The 14,311-nt window shown below is 41.2% G+C and overlaps 1 protein-coding gene across 1 annotated transcript in view; it reads right to left on the bottom strand.

Annotated features, from left to right (window-relative positions):
- TRHR (thyrotropin releasing hormone receptor) overlaps positions 1-5,269 on the bottom strand; it is a 726,087-nt gene extending 720,818 nt beyond the window's left edge. The window contains exon 1 of the mRNA XM_069220623.1: positions 4,586-5,269. The gene's annotated coding sequence lies outside the window, so the exon portion shown is untranslated. The remainder of the gene's footprint in view (positions 1-4,585) is intronic.
- Positions 5,270-14,311: the final 9,042 nt, after the last annotated feature.

Genomic DNA, 14,311 nt, shown 5'->3' with positions numbered 1-14,311 from the left:
AAGAGACAAAATGATCTGGGATACCATCTGCCAAAGCAAAGTTTACGGAGCTTAGAATGCGGCAATCTCTTGAGTGAAGAAGCAAGGAAGGGGGATGGGGAACCCCTTTAAAAAAAATAAGGGAGGGTAATGAGGAACTCTCTCAAAGACAAGGGTGAAGACGAAAGCTCTTCCTTAAAAACTGTTGAATTTTCAAGATTTTGTGATATGGTTTTGCTAGAAATTGCATGGCATTTACAAAGATTGTTGTCTTCTTTTGCTAAACACATTTTTGCTGGTTTTATGATTCTGCACACTTTACTGATGCTTACTCTGTAAAGTGCTTGTAATCACCTCAGTAAACATGTTGGAATTAGCATATCCTTAATTGGCACATTTAATTTACTCATATGTCCCTATTATATGGTACTGCATGTGCCCAGGGGTTGTAAAGTAAATGCTTTTAGTGGGCTGCAGCACTCCTTTTGCCACCCACTAAAATAGCACTGTAAAACATGTATCTAGGACTGCACGTGCAGCCTTGGTGTGCAGTCAGTTTTAGTCTGCCATTTCAACCTGGCAAAATAAACCTTTTGCGAAACCTAAACTTTCCTTTTAAATATATAAACATCACCCCTAAGGTAGACCCTGCTGAATGCCTATGAAGCAGGGTGCATGGTATCTGAAAGGTAAGGAATATGCACTTAATGTTTTACATGCCCTTTCAGTAAAAAAAACTCTGAATTCTTTTTTTCACCATGGCAAAGATAGCTCTCTCACAGGTTAGCACTAGTTTACATGATTACATTGGTAATTGCTAAATCCATTTCGGGAATATGTAGAAATTGGCTTATTTTATTAGTAATATAAAATCCCACTTAATGGTCAAGTTGGATTTTTATATTACTATTTTGAAAATGACACTTTTAGAAAGTTCTAATTTCCTTGCCTAAAACCACAATGCTTTGCTGCCACTGTCTAGCTTTCAGTTGATCCCTGATGGCTTACCTACGATGATATATGTATTGCTTCCAGACAGTGGACAAAGGTTGGCAGAATAACCTGGGGTCTGTGCAAAGCCCCTTCCTGTGTTTCAAAGGATGCCTACCTGGTCACTGGCACATGAGGCTCACACCTAGACCTGCCTCTCATTGTCTCTCTAGTCAGGCTGGCTCCAAACCCAGACAGAGCTAAATAGCTGACCAGAATCGATTTAGGGGGTGGACAAAGGCATGCCCTTCAATCACAGTCTAGTACTAGGCATAAAAGTGGATCACACAGACCTCTCATCAGAATGCTACTTGATCTTAGAAGAATAAGAAGGACTGCCTTGCTGTTTGAAGAACCTGAAATACGACTGGACTTGCTTGCCTTGAACTGAGGACCCCAGAAGTGACTCCAAGGGTCAAGGGACTGATCTCCTGTTTGGGGTGCTGAGAGACAGCAAGATACCAGAGCTTCTATCCATACAACTGTCTGGCTTACCACTTCCAATTGCACAGGTCCTGGACCCTGCTGCGGGCCTATATTAGAGTGAATTCTAGCCCCCCAAGTAGTGACCCCATTTGCTGAACCATTGATTACTATTAGAGTGCAATGCTCCTTCCCACAACACTGCAGAAGTGCTAACTTTCTGTCTGAAGAACCTATGGAGAATGGCACCTTCATTGAAGCTCCAGCTATTGATATTGAATCACTTGACAGCCTCAGCTTGCTTGTTTGAACCTAGAAGGCTTCATCGAGACCAACACCGGACAGCAGCTGATCACCGTTGAGGCATTCTAGGGCACAGACTTTGGATTTCACCTGCCCTGAGCTTTCCAACCTTTATTGATGACCACACCAGGACCCTCCTCTTTAGCAGTATGCCAACATTTTCTCCATAAAAGATTCCAAGGGCCTGATTTAGATATTGGTGGATGAGTTACTCCATCATAACAGTGACAGATATTCCATCTGCTGAAATCTAAATTCCATTATGTTGTATGGGATTTGGATTTCAGAGGACACGATATTCGTCACCATTGTGACGGAGTTTATGGATTTAGATTTAAGAGGACAGGATATCTGTCAACATTGTGACAGAGTAACTTGTTTGCAAATGTCTAAATTTGGCCCTAAGTCTGAAGGTAAGCTTTCCACCTGGCTGAGCCAGATCTCTCTATCTGACCTGCAATTTATTGCGGTCTACCTTTACGTTTGACTTTGAACTGATGTAAAGTGACTAGAAAACTGCAGTTGGTGCTTTGTGCTTTACGGGGTTCTTTTTTATTTCAAACATTACACATTCATATCTACTGATGCACTTATGGATTTTTTGTTTTAGTGTCAATTTATATATTAAAAGATTCTCTATTTTTATGAATCAGTTTGGGATTTGTCTCGCATTTTGTTTTTGGTTGCATTACTCTTTGAGTACCACATAAATACTTTACACATTGCCTCTAAGTTAGGCATGGATGCTTTGTGCCAAGCTACAAAGGGATTGAGCACAGAGTTAAGCACAAGTTTCTTTAGTGACTTTAGTCGTTTACCCTGACAAGGATTGCAATTATTATTTGAACTAGTTTCTCACCCTCTTCAACTAATACTCCAATTTCTTACAGTTTTTATTGATTTTTGAAATCTTTGTTTTTAAGTCTGCATTTTCACTGTTTAATCGTATACACACTGAAAGCCTTTCACTTTATTTCTATAGCATATACCTAACTTCAGACTGCAAATAATCACTTTACGGAGTATTCTGAACAGACGTTTTGCATGCCAGTTACGCAGTGCATTAATTGTCATTTACATAGTTCTAGGGGTACACGACCGCAGCAACGTCTTGGGAGAGTAGTGGGAGTTAGAAGGCACAGGAAGTCTTACTAGTTGGCAGGGAGTCAGCTAGTTATTGACAGGAAAAGGGTCAGGAGGTGATTTTTTCTTAATAGGAGAGAAACAACATGTGTTGCAGAATTAATCAATTCTATATCCTAGATGAACAGGTGATGGAAGACTAGTTTAATGTTTTTGCTTTAGTGAGTTCTGTATAAGGCTGTACAATTTTCTGCCATATGAGCATATGAACATGTATGTGCAGCATATGCAGAAAGAAGTAGAATCAGCCAGTGTATACGCTTCGGATTCAAGTGGGGTCAGCCCTATGGGTACTGGATAATCGGCTACCTTTTAATACGTAGATCTTCTAACTTTTGCTCTTTCTTTAGTTGTAAACGTATATATTTATATATTTATATAGAGTGAGAGTTCGATTGATCCCCAGGGTCAGAGTGCCTCACGAACCCCCAATACACACATAAAAATAATCTCCCAATGGGACGCACTCCATGATCATGTCAAAATATATTTTCACATTAATCAACCTAATTTTACATGAATAATTTTCTCAAATGTCCTTAAACTTGAAGATAGTCATCCATTCATATAAAACGTCAAATAAAGAAACTTATATGCAGTTGATTAAAAAATCTTCCCTCTTCATATAAAAATAGACAATGCTAGCCCAGCCAACTTCCCCTTTGGGAGATCATTATTTAGTGTATGTGTGTGTGTCTGTGTGTATCTGTGTACATGTCACTGTATCAGTCTTATATTAAAGGATGGGTTAATCCCCACTTTATATCTTGCCACTATTGACAGACAGATGATCTTTGTTTTTATCTATTTCAATGGTACTCAATCTATTAACCTCGGAAGGATGTAAGGCTGAGTAGGTTTACTGGATTTGAACCTGTGACCAATTCTTGAACTGAAGCAATAATCCTGCGCTGCACCAAACCCATACATTAATCTGCATTCATGCACACAGACACAACCTATGCTCCACGTTAACTCATACTTCTTCAGCCTTCCTTTAGTTTTAATTATGCTTCGCTACACACAGTAAATATAACATACCAGCCAGGCATATATGTACGTCAAATATTAACCCCGATAGGGCTTCTGGCACAAATAACGTGTTTATTGTTATCCCAGTTCATAGTACTGATTTTATCAATCTCAAAGATGGAATGATGAGATGATTGCAACCTCCGACCTTTCAAACTATGGATCACAGAACTGCTTCTGCATTAGATACATGAACCCACTGAACTACCCAACACATGGACATAAAACATATGCTTCATGTTAGATGTAGAAATGACAATTGGTAGCATTAACACATTCATGTCTTCCAATAACATAAAGTAGGAATACTGAGTATGACTCTGTGTTAATGCGAATTCGTTTCGTTCTAAAGATATCATTCATCTTCATGCATGTCCTCTCGCATGCTTTATCTTTGGACATTAATCATAGCCCAACATGTAATAAATAAAACAAGCGTGTCCTACTCTGTGCTATAGAGGCTCGTAACAATACTTTAATTTTCCGTTCAAAGTAATTAAAAGTAAAAAACGTGTTCTTGTCAATTCCAATTCTGTTCACAAAGGCGAAAAGTTAAATGTGGACGCGGCCAGGTAAGTCAACGCAACGACATGTAATGTGTTTCTTACCTTGGACAAGGACTATGTGGCTGTATTTAGAACGTGTACATGCTTTGATCTGGCTATGCCCAGGTGTGATGCTCAACCCGCCGCACAAAGCACCCGAGCCCCCTTACCTGCTGTGCAGAAGCGGGAAGCCTGGTTTCTGCACCGGAAGCGTCGGTCAGCTAGGATACGCTTTAGTGGACCGGTTTTTGCACACGCCGTTTCTCCGTCTTAGGTCCTTCACTGACCGCAGCCTCCCTGATCTCAAACCGTGCTCAACTCAGCTCTATAGCGTATCCCTAATTCGTGACTTGTTTCGTTCATGGGGAATCTGAAAACTAGGTGTGAAAGGCTATAGCTGGAATTCCTTAGAGGTTAGGGCATGCCCTGCAAATAACTAGCGATGTTCTGTCACAACTGTCTCTTCGAGGCGAGCAACGCGTGTATGGTCTGAGTCCCGCTGGAAGTACGCCTTCCTATCTAAAACATCACCCCTCTTAGGCAAATGAGAGAAAGCGCGAGCTTTTCATCGCTTGAACAAGGGGGGCCAGATGCTGCGAACGGGCTTTTTATCGGATCATAAATGTGACCGTGATTTCTGTGATCAGCACTGAGAGCGCTGGAAGGGCATCTCATTGGCGAGCCCGTGCCAGCAACGTGGAAGCCCCCTCCCTGCCACCGACTTCTGCCATCTCCACAGTCAGGTGAAAACATCAATGAAAACTGAAAAGAAAGAAAGAAAGACGAAGTGGTGACGTTTGCAAATTGGAACATATGCAGCAAGCAGCTCTGCTCCAAGAGCGCGGCTGCTGTGTTTACTGCAGTTAAATTGATGAGGATTTGGAGCAGGCGTTTTTATGATAGCGCTGTGGTCTTTTGTTGACAGACGTCATAACACCAGGGCTTCACTTAGCCTGGTCGTAAACACGGCTGAAATAATGATGACTTCACCTCGTGCAGCTTGGTGGTCGCAGTCACCAAGGGATAAACGGAAAAGCATATTTGCAGTGATTGGTTTGTTGATCTTAGGGCACAAGTTGGGGGTACACGCGGGTACACTCCGTCCACCCACTATTTTCAAAGGGTGGACGCCGTCCACCCTGCAAGAAGTGAGTCCCACTGAAATATACTGAACATGTCCCAGCGTGGACACATCCAGCAGCGCCTGCACTTTGTCTCCTTGTTTGGAGCAGTGACATGGGGGGAGGGAGGGGGCTTTTATGTTGCAGACTCCAGCTAGGCCTATAACAAAGGCCGAATTCAAGGGGATATCAGGCCTCATTTTGTTCCACTTTCCTGACTGGGGACATTCTGATCCTGACACCTAGATGCAAATACAAAAGAGGGAAAACAAAGGCATGCATATTGTTGATATCTCTTCACAAATATTTAAGAGAGGCATGCTTTTTACAGTGTTGGATCACTGTATACAAGAGATATGCATGCACCATAAGAATGTTAGATGTTTTGGTCTGTTCCAGTATTTACATAAATTACAATTAAACAACTATTTAGTTTTTTTTGTTGTTGTAGCACTGGTCATCACAGTACAGGGTGTCAGAGCGCTTTACATAACATGTACACAATATGCATTGGAAATAATTCCTATAAATGTGTAAATCAATATACAAGATGTGTTACATAAGACAGTGAGGGTTATAAGCCAAGTCACATTTCTTTCATAGCTTGCTGTGCTATATTAGAATGATTTCAAGTTATGAACCGTCAGTAACAAAAGGATGTCTCTGTTAAAAGCAGTAACTCACTTACTTAGCTACATAAAATAAAATCTGTCATCTGCATGTTAGATGATCTTTTTTACAGGAGACCCGTTAAGCCCCTATGCTACTTTGATTCACAACTGGGGCAAGAGAAAACACAGGTCTCTCCAGCAAATGCGTTACCCTCCAAAGCTATCTTACCATTATTATTGTTCCCTGGGATTTACTGGGCACACAAAGATCTCTGCAGCAGGTGCCTTAACCTCATAACATTTTTTAAATGCAGACTTTGCAACCAATTAAGCAGAATAGATTTACTGCTACATTTCTCCTTGTTGCCAACTTCATTGGGGCATTTTAAAAAAAAATAAAAGCATAACTTTAGACCCACATTTTGCATCAGGGTCACGTCATGTTTTGGCACAACCCACACACAAAGCCTCATCTGTTAAATCTCATAATGTGCTCAAATGTACTCATAATAGACCTGCGAAATGTGTGTGAAGAGTTAAGATCTCATGTGACTTCTTGTGTTGTCACTTCCTTATGAGGTCATGGGTTGTGATGTCACTTCCTGTGATACCATGATGTTACACTGTAATGTCACATACCACAATGTCATCCACATACTGCATAACTTGGTTAGATCCCACTTCTTCTTTTAGGATTTGTGCTTTATCCCAAAAGTGAACTACATTTTCGATATAGAATACTGCTCTGAAACACATTTTTCGTAAACTCTCTGCATCCTAATAAAAACACTCTTAGAGAATATTTGTAGCATGTTATTGGTGTTCCTATTATACTTTACTGAACCACCAAGATTGCTATATTCCGAAATGTTTTGTTTTTATTTCCTTTTGAAATGGGATTGTAGCTTCAAGTGACCATATAGACATCAATCTCCGTGTCACGCTAGATCTTGCACTTATAACCAATAGAGAGACAGGTTCCAACATTGTCCAACCAAGCTACCTTTATTCAGAGTGTCTCCCTGAAGGATAAATCAGCAAATGCCCTATTATGTGTGAGCATGTGCACTGATGTATACGCAGTGCTTTAAATGGAAATATGAAAGTGCAGGTACTCTCTATTTAAAGTACCTGTTTGCTCCTGAGAAGTGCTGGTACTCATTCACTGTACTGCATTTCAGCACTGCTGAGAAGTGCTGGCAATCTCCCCTTCAAAAATAAATAAGTGCAAGTACTCAGTACCAACCAATACCTGTCCATTTAAAGCATTGTGCATACATATATTGTTTCCTGCAAAACGAGACCTAACCTATGTCTGTCTAAATGATGAATTGTGCATCATTGTTCGTTGTGGTGATGGGCCTTCGGTGCTCTCGCTTATTGGCCCTAAACCTAATCCTGGAGAGAATAAGGGAAAAGGGAAAGAGGGAACTGAATGAACAGGGTGAGGAAGTGAGACAAAGTGTCAGAAGTGGGATAGATGGTGAGGAGAAATGGAATGTTAGAGGATGATCTGGCTCACTATGGGGGTCATTATGACCCCAGTGGTCAGCATTAATGTGACGGTAGAACCGCCAATAGGATGGCGGTACTTACCGCCACATTATGACATTGGCGAGTTGGAATGTACCACTCCGAGCGCCATTGTGGTAGCAGCCGCTGGGCTGGAGATATCCGGCTGTTGCCATACTGGTGGATGGCGGTAAGGTGGCGCTGCTACCGCCAGAAGTGCCAACCAGCAGAACACCGCCAGGCCGTATTGTTTTTTATAATATGGCTGGCGGCGGGCCGGATTTCCGCCCTTCTTGTTGTGAAAATCCAGCTGTGGTCATAATTTGGCAGATAGCTGGTAGCCGCTGTGACGGTCTTTTGGCGGCCGTCACTGTGTCGGTAGGTGGTTTTTACCACCAATATCATAATGAGGGCCTATGTGCCTGATGTCAACCGACGTTCCATGAATGGCCCTCTCTATATGATCAAATCTTGGAACATGGTCATTTTGCCTGCTGATAATTTGCCCATGTTTCTGCTTATTAATTCTGCTGAGGTCACTGCAGCTGATTTTCACACTATAAATATAATAGCTACAGACAGCAACATGGCCCTCCATCATCTCCAATGTGAAGGGATGCTGTTCGAATCAGTTGTGTGATGTTAAATGGCTATCTTGGTTGAGGGTTGGGAAGTAATCACTAGTGTTTGTCAGAACACACCATCCTTCCTGGCATTGATGTGATAAGTTATGGCGCATCCAAAGTTCGGCACTTGCCATCTCCAGGCCCAAGGTGAGCTTTGTGCATACACCCAGTGCAATTTGTGCAAGCTTTGAAAATACAAATATTTGATCCTTTCTTTCCCCTGCAGTTATTTTCATGCATATTTAGCAAAAGAGACCATTCTTTATCTGTGTATTCCAATGACAACTGTGTCTGACAGTACAGTTGTCCTGTTCTACCTACTTGGAGAGTAGCTCCATAATCAATGGGCTATAAATGGGTGGAAGTGCAAATGTATCCTATTCTCACTAGGTTATATAGGATCCTGTCACATATTTGGGATTGTATTACTGAATATCATCTCCCAGAACATTGTAGTACAAGAACATTGAGGACAGGATATCAAGGGACAAAATATTGAAAGGTGAGTGCCTATAGGAAGCTATGGAATTACTAATCCTAACTACACATTTACATACCTTAAAGATATATGTACCATCTATGGGAGTTACGTACAGAAAATCTAGACTTACTAACCTCATGCTACTTTTGTGATGTATTCCCCTTGATCTAGTGTTCAATTGATATTCTAGAGTCAACATTCTGGGTGCACACCAATTTTCAGGGAGCATAGAATGTCCTGGCCTGAGCTTTCTCCAAAATCACTGTGACAGCTTACAGTATTTCCATCTTTGTGATGAGTATAATTAGTCCCTGAGAGTTGTAATTTGTCCCTGGAAGTTTCAAAGAGCTTCAGGGAGTCTCCATGGAACAGATAATCCTTCTTGTTTATGATCTAAAAGGACCACATGGACCATTGGCTATGCCTCCTCCTAGAATGAGGCCCACAAAGTCCCACAACAGTGCTATCACTTTTATGTACCTAAATATTTACAGCTTCATATTGCATTATGTCCAGGAGTCAAGCGTGAGTTTGATCATAGAGTGTATGGCTGCACTATAAAAGACAATTTGTTGAAGAAGAAACCTAAACCAGGAATGTGCATTCTAAGACAGCCTACTTGGGGCCCTGCCATTCAAGGGGCAAATATATACCCTGCAATTGTTGGAGTACTAATTGATACAGGCCCATTCCCATAGTCACAGACCCGCTGAGACAGAAACAAGCTTAAGTGTAAGCCTCTTTCCTGCACGTACAAAGAATTCTACGCCTCTATGCATGGCCTACAGCATTGATCGTGGGTTGGGGGGGGGTGATCCATAGGGAAGTCCTCCTGGAGAGTACAGTGAAAACATCATTAGGGGTAAAGGCCCCTGACAATAGTGGTAGGGTTTATCTCCAAGTTCTATCTGTCACCACAATGCCTATTGACAATATAATGACTACATCTAACAGAACCTCCAGACCCATTTCCACACCAATCACCGGTACGCAGATGGGCCTTAGTGGGAGGCTATGTCATCTCAAGGGGGAGCGGGTGCAAGTGCTAATGAGCAAGTTAACTCCAGAACCAATTCTAAATTGAACAGAGATCATCTGGATTTACCATCTGCCTCATCCCCCTATGTTGTGGTGTTGGCTGCCCAGTGTTGAATTCATCGCATCCCTGCAAAGTAGGGTTGGTACTAAAAGTAAATAAGCAGGTTACTGTCTATCCGGAGACTTTGACACCAAACTCAGTGCTTATCTTAAGCCAATGGATGGTCCCATAGTAATTGGTAATGAGCCTATAGATATTATGGGTGATGCAGACACTCAGGGCAGAATTGATGGGCTACCTCTCATCCCATGATTTTAACAGTGTGATAGATGTAGCTCTTCTTGTCCTGCCCCCACTACCAACTTTCAGGGGTCCTGGTTGTTCTTCTGCAAATGATTATTTTACTATATCATTAAACTTAGATACTTAATTGACGTATGGGATGGTTGTTCCTTCCAACTTCGGGGACCATAAACCAACAGAAGTGGCCCTAATATTATCTACCAGAACTAATTTTAGACAGGAATGTGTAACCAGAATCTTTCAGTCATCCACTGATAGCTTGCACCTTGTTTGGAGGGTGGCGGACCCTGGATTACTTTTCCGAGATATAGTATCGGAGAACACTAGTTTGGTAGATGTTTGTGTTTCTGAGAATGATGTTGGTAGTGAGGTCTTTAACACTTTCACTAAGCTTTGTGAGAACATCAGGGCAAAGTTATTGTGTCCCTCACATGTGGCAGCTACCTCACCCCAGTGGTTTTATCATTATGTACAGAGGCCAATCGCCAACTGCGTATGTCACTGAACCTGAAACTGAGGAAACTATTGAGGTGGCCTCTAAGCGCAAGACCTACAAGCAGGCAATCAAAAGAATAAAGGCGGTAGAGGTTCAATCCTAATGGGACTCTTAGCCTTAGCAGCAAAAAAAAAGAATAGCAAGCTGTTTTGGAAGACCGTGAAGGATATGAGGTGCCTATGCAAGACAGTGCCCTTGATTAGCTGGCTTGGGAGACTCATCTTACTAAAATCTCCACTGTGCCCCAAGCTTCGAGTGACTTCATGGTGAGATCTAATCTGAAAGTGTCTGAGTTATTCCTGGACAAGATGTGAGAGTCAATTGCCCAGAGTGTAGAAGGCAAGGCCCCAGGGTCGAACAGCATCCCAATTGACCTGATAACGTTCATCCCTGAGCTTTGGGCACATTTGTTGGTAAACGTTTTTAACGCTCTAACGCATGGCCCTCCACTGAGTTAATGGACAACCTCCATAGTCATTTCAAATTCTAACAAGCATTCTCAATGCAGTGGGTCTTGCATTTGCTCGAGTTAGAGCTATTAGAGTTGTAAACTCCTAATCAGACTTTTCTTGCTACATAAATTGAAAGAAAAAAACAAGTGCGATTGCGCCATGTAAAACCCAGCGCGATCGCGCTGAAATTGAAAACCCAAAAAACTAGTGTGGTTGCGCTGCGTGAAAAATAAAAAGCTGAAGCAGTGCAGAATCAGGCTGAAAACATGTAGTTGGCTGGTGCACGTGAGGAAGGCTAAACACAAGAAAAGGCATGACGTATGCATGCCTTTCACTAATGAAATCAATCAGATTTTAAAAGGCAAGCCCACGACCGAATAAAAGTGACAGGTGTGACATGGGTAAAAGCCCAAAGAAAGATTACAACAGGGATGCAGAGCGTGTTTGCTCGACCCTAAAAAAGGGGACCCTTCACAGAAGAGTTGCTACAGGCCTATCTCCCTAATTGATACAACATTTATGATCTTGGGGAGAGTCCTGTGATACAGGATAAGGGAGTGGGCTGAAGAGAAGGCCATCTTGCACCCCTGCCAATATGGCTTTAGGAGTCATATCGTGACCATAGAGCATTGTTTAATATTGTCCTTGTATTTGGTTCTTAGGGATTTGACCTCAGTATTTGACTGTGTCAGTCACTCACAGCTGTGGTCAAATCTTTTAATTCATGGGATGGATATAGCTCTATTTCATTTCTTGGCTTATTTGCATGTGGATATGAATGCCACGGTCAGGTTTAATATGAATGGAGAGGTTATAAAATATATAGAGGTCGGCCAAGGTGTGAGGCAAGGGTGTGTTTTAGCTCCGCTTTTATTCATTTTATACAAAAATAACCTTTACCCTTCTTTAAAAGATGTGACCTCTGACATCCCAGCAAGTAATGGTTCCTTGTTGCCCTCGCTGTTGTATGTGGATGATGACATTTTGATGGCACAACACCTAGTACGCTGCGCCTTTTAATTCATGATTTATACGTTTTTAACAAATCCTATATTAATGCCTATGGACCAAAGAAATATTGTTTGTCTATTATGATGGTAGGCGCCAACACCCTGAAATGCACCAGCACTTTTCCTTACTTAGAGCTGATATTTGTGAATACCGGTACCTGGGCACCACATATTGCTCATTGCAGGTCGAAGTGAGCAAAGGGAATTTCTTCCTTGTTAAACTTACTACAGCCCATGGGTCAGGGCACTCTTATCCCTCTTTTAAGAATTTTTAAGTGACAATGCTTATCATCAATAACCTATGGAGCAGGGGTGTGAGGCATCCAAAAATGTGACACGATTTAGCTTGACTAGAATAGGTTTTGAAGAAGGGTTGTGGCAGCCCCCATTTCTTCTTCCAACTTGATCAGTCGTAGGGAATTCGGCATTCAGATTGTGGAAGATAAAAGAGCAAATCTTACATGAGATATTATAAAGGACTGCCTCAGTTGTGAAAAGCTATAAAATTCCCTGGTTAGCCTATATGGCATTAAGCCTAGGTAAGGTCAGTTTTTATCATGTTTTTAAGCATCCTGTGAGTGATATTAATATAAACAAAAAACTGTTGTATTTGGCCTTACTCAACTTGACGGAGGCCGAAAGGCTGACTACACAGAGAAAAAAGCCTAGAGTGGCACCTTATATGGACTCTCTAATGGCCAACCATTTAGCTGGGGACAAGAAAAGACTGATGGGCCATTAGGAGTGAAGCTTGTTATTCCATTTTATGGCAGGGATGATGAAATGCCTGTATGTTTTCCCTTGGGTTTCAATGATGGCCTTGACTGACTACCTTGCCCATGCAATCGGAGGTCTGAGCAAACCATGATGCATTTCACAGTTTTTCAAATATTATTCTACATACTCTAGGCTTTTCTTGATTCCCCTTGCCAAGAAACAAAATAATAACATTTGTGGGGTTGCTCTTCAAATTCCCCCCCACCTGGATGATAATGAGGTAATCACCCATGTTGGGGCACTTTGACCACAGCACTGCCTGCCCAATGCTGCATGAATACTGATTACATTTGTTGTATCTATTTTACTGTATAGCAACTTGATTGTCTGTGCATGTTATCTTAGATTGTTTAAAGATTTAAATTACTTTTTTTCCTCATGATATTTATTGTGATGTTTATACTTTTATGGATCCACTCAGTATTCGAATAAAGTTATCTTAATCTACTCACTACTGCTTTTTCAAGGCTGGTGAGAAAGCACATATAAAACCTCGGATATAAATCAAGAAAAATGAGCATGAATTGCCCCTTCACAAATACAAAGAAGATAAAGCAGATATATATATATATATATTTATATATATAATATATTACAACAAACAGTCCACTCAAGGTGCGCTCTTTCCATCGGTGCCCACGTCAGGGAAAGACGATTTCCCTGTATTTTACATCCACACAAGTTTGACACAAATTGTATATAGTTTGCCAGCTGGTGTCTGCGTCAGGGATGGACCAATTCCCTTTAACTAATTTCCAACAATCGACAAACAAGTCAAACACGGCACCCCCAGGATATCACTAATCTTCTTCTTTAATGATATATGAACCAAACACCAACCCCCGACGCGTTTCGACCAACAAGGTCTTGATCACGGTTAGTGAGTACTTCATTCATTTTGGGTTTTTTACAATTTTCCACCCAGTGCCATTAGGTGGCATTGTGGGATGTGTAGTTCCAACAAAAAATGAATGAACCAAAACCAAATACCCTAATCAAATCCAAAAGTGTGACTGAATTGAAACAATTACAATAACCACAAAAAACATAATTCAGTGGCTTTTGCACATATAATTTATCAATTACCCCTATGATTTTAATGTTGTCAAAGAGATGGATACAGGGAGATCATCTCAAAAATAGTACTTTCAATTATGATGTATCCAAATCAAGCGGTAAATCTCTCAAAGTCCAAAACATCATCTTAACACTCCCACTATTTATGACTGCTACCACTCACCTTGACCATTTCTTTTTTCAATCTTTCTTTCGAAGAGTATGTCCATGTTCTCGAAACCAATCCAATAACCTTCACATTATAGATCATTCACTCCAAATTTCTAACACAACTGAACATATATGCAAGTTAATTAGTAATGAAGCATGAATTATGGAGAGCAAAGTGACACAGAATCACTTCCAATGAAAAAGAAAACACATCTCCCCTAAATAATCTTTCGCTATGACA

This window comes from Pleurodeles waltl, chromosome 2_2 (genome assembly GCF_031143425.1).
Source record: "Pleurodeles waltl isolate 20211129_DDA chromosome 2_2, aPleWal1.hap1.20221129, whole genome shotgun sequence".
Lineage (NCBI taxonomy): Eukaryota > Metazoa > Chordata > Amphibia > Caudata > Salamandridae > Pleurodeles > Pleurodeles waltl.
Note: the sequence above shows the minus strand (reverse complement) of the source record. Positions and strands in the feature narration are given on the sequence as shown.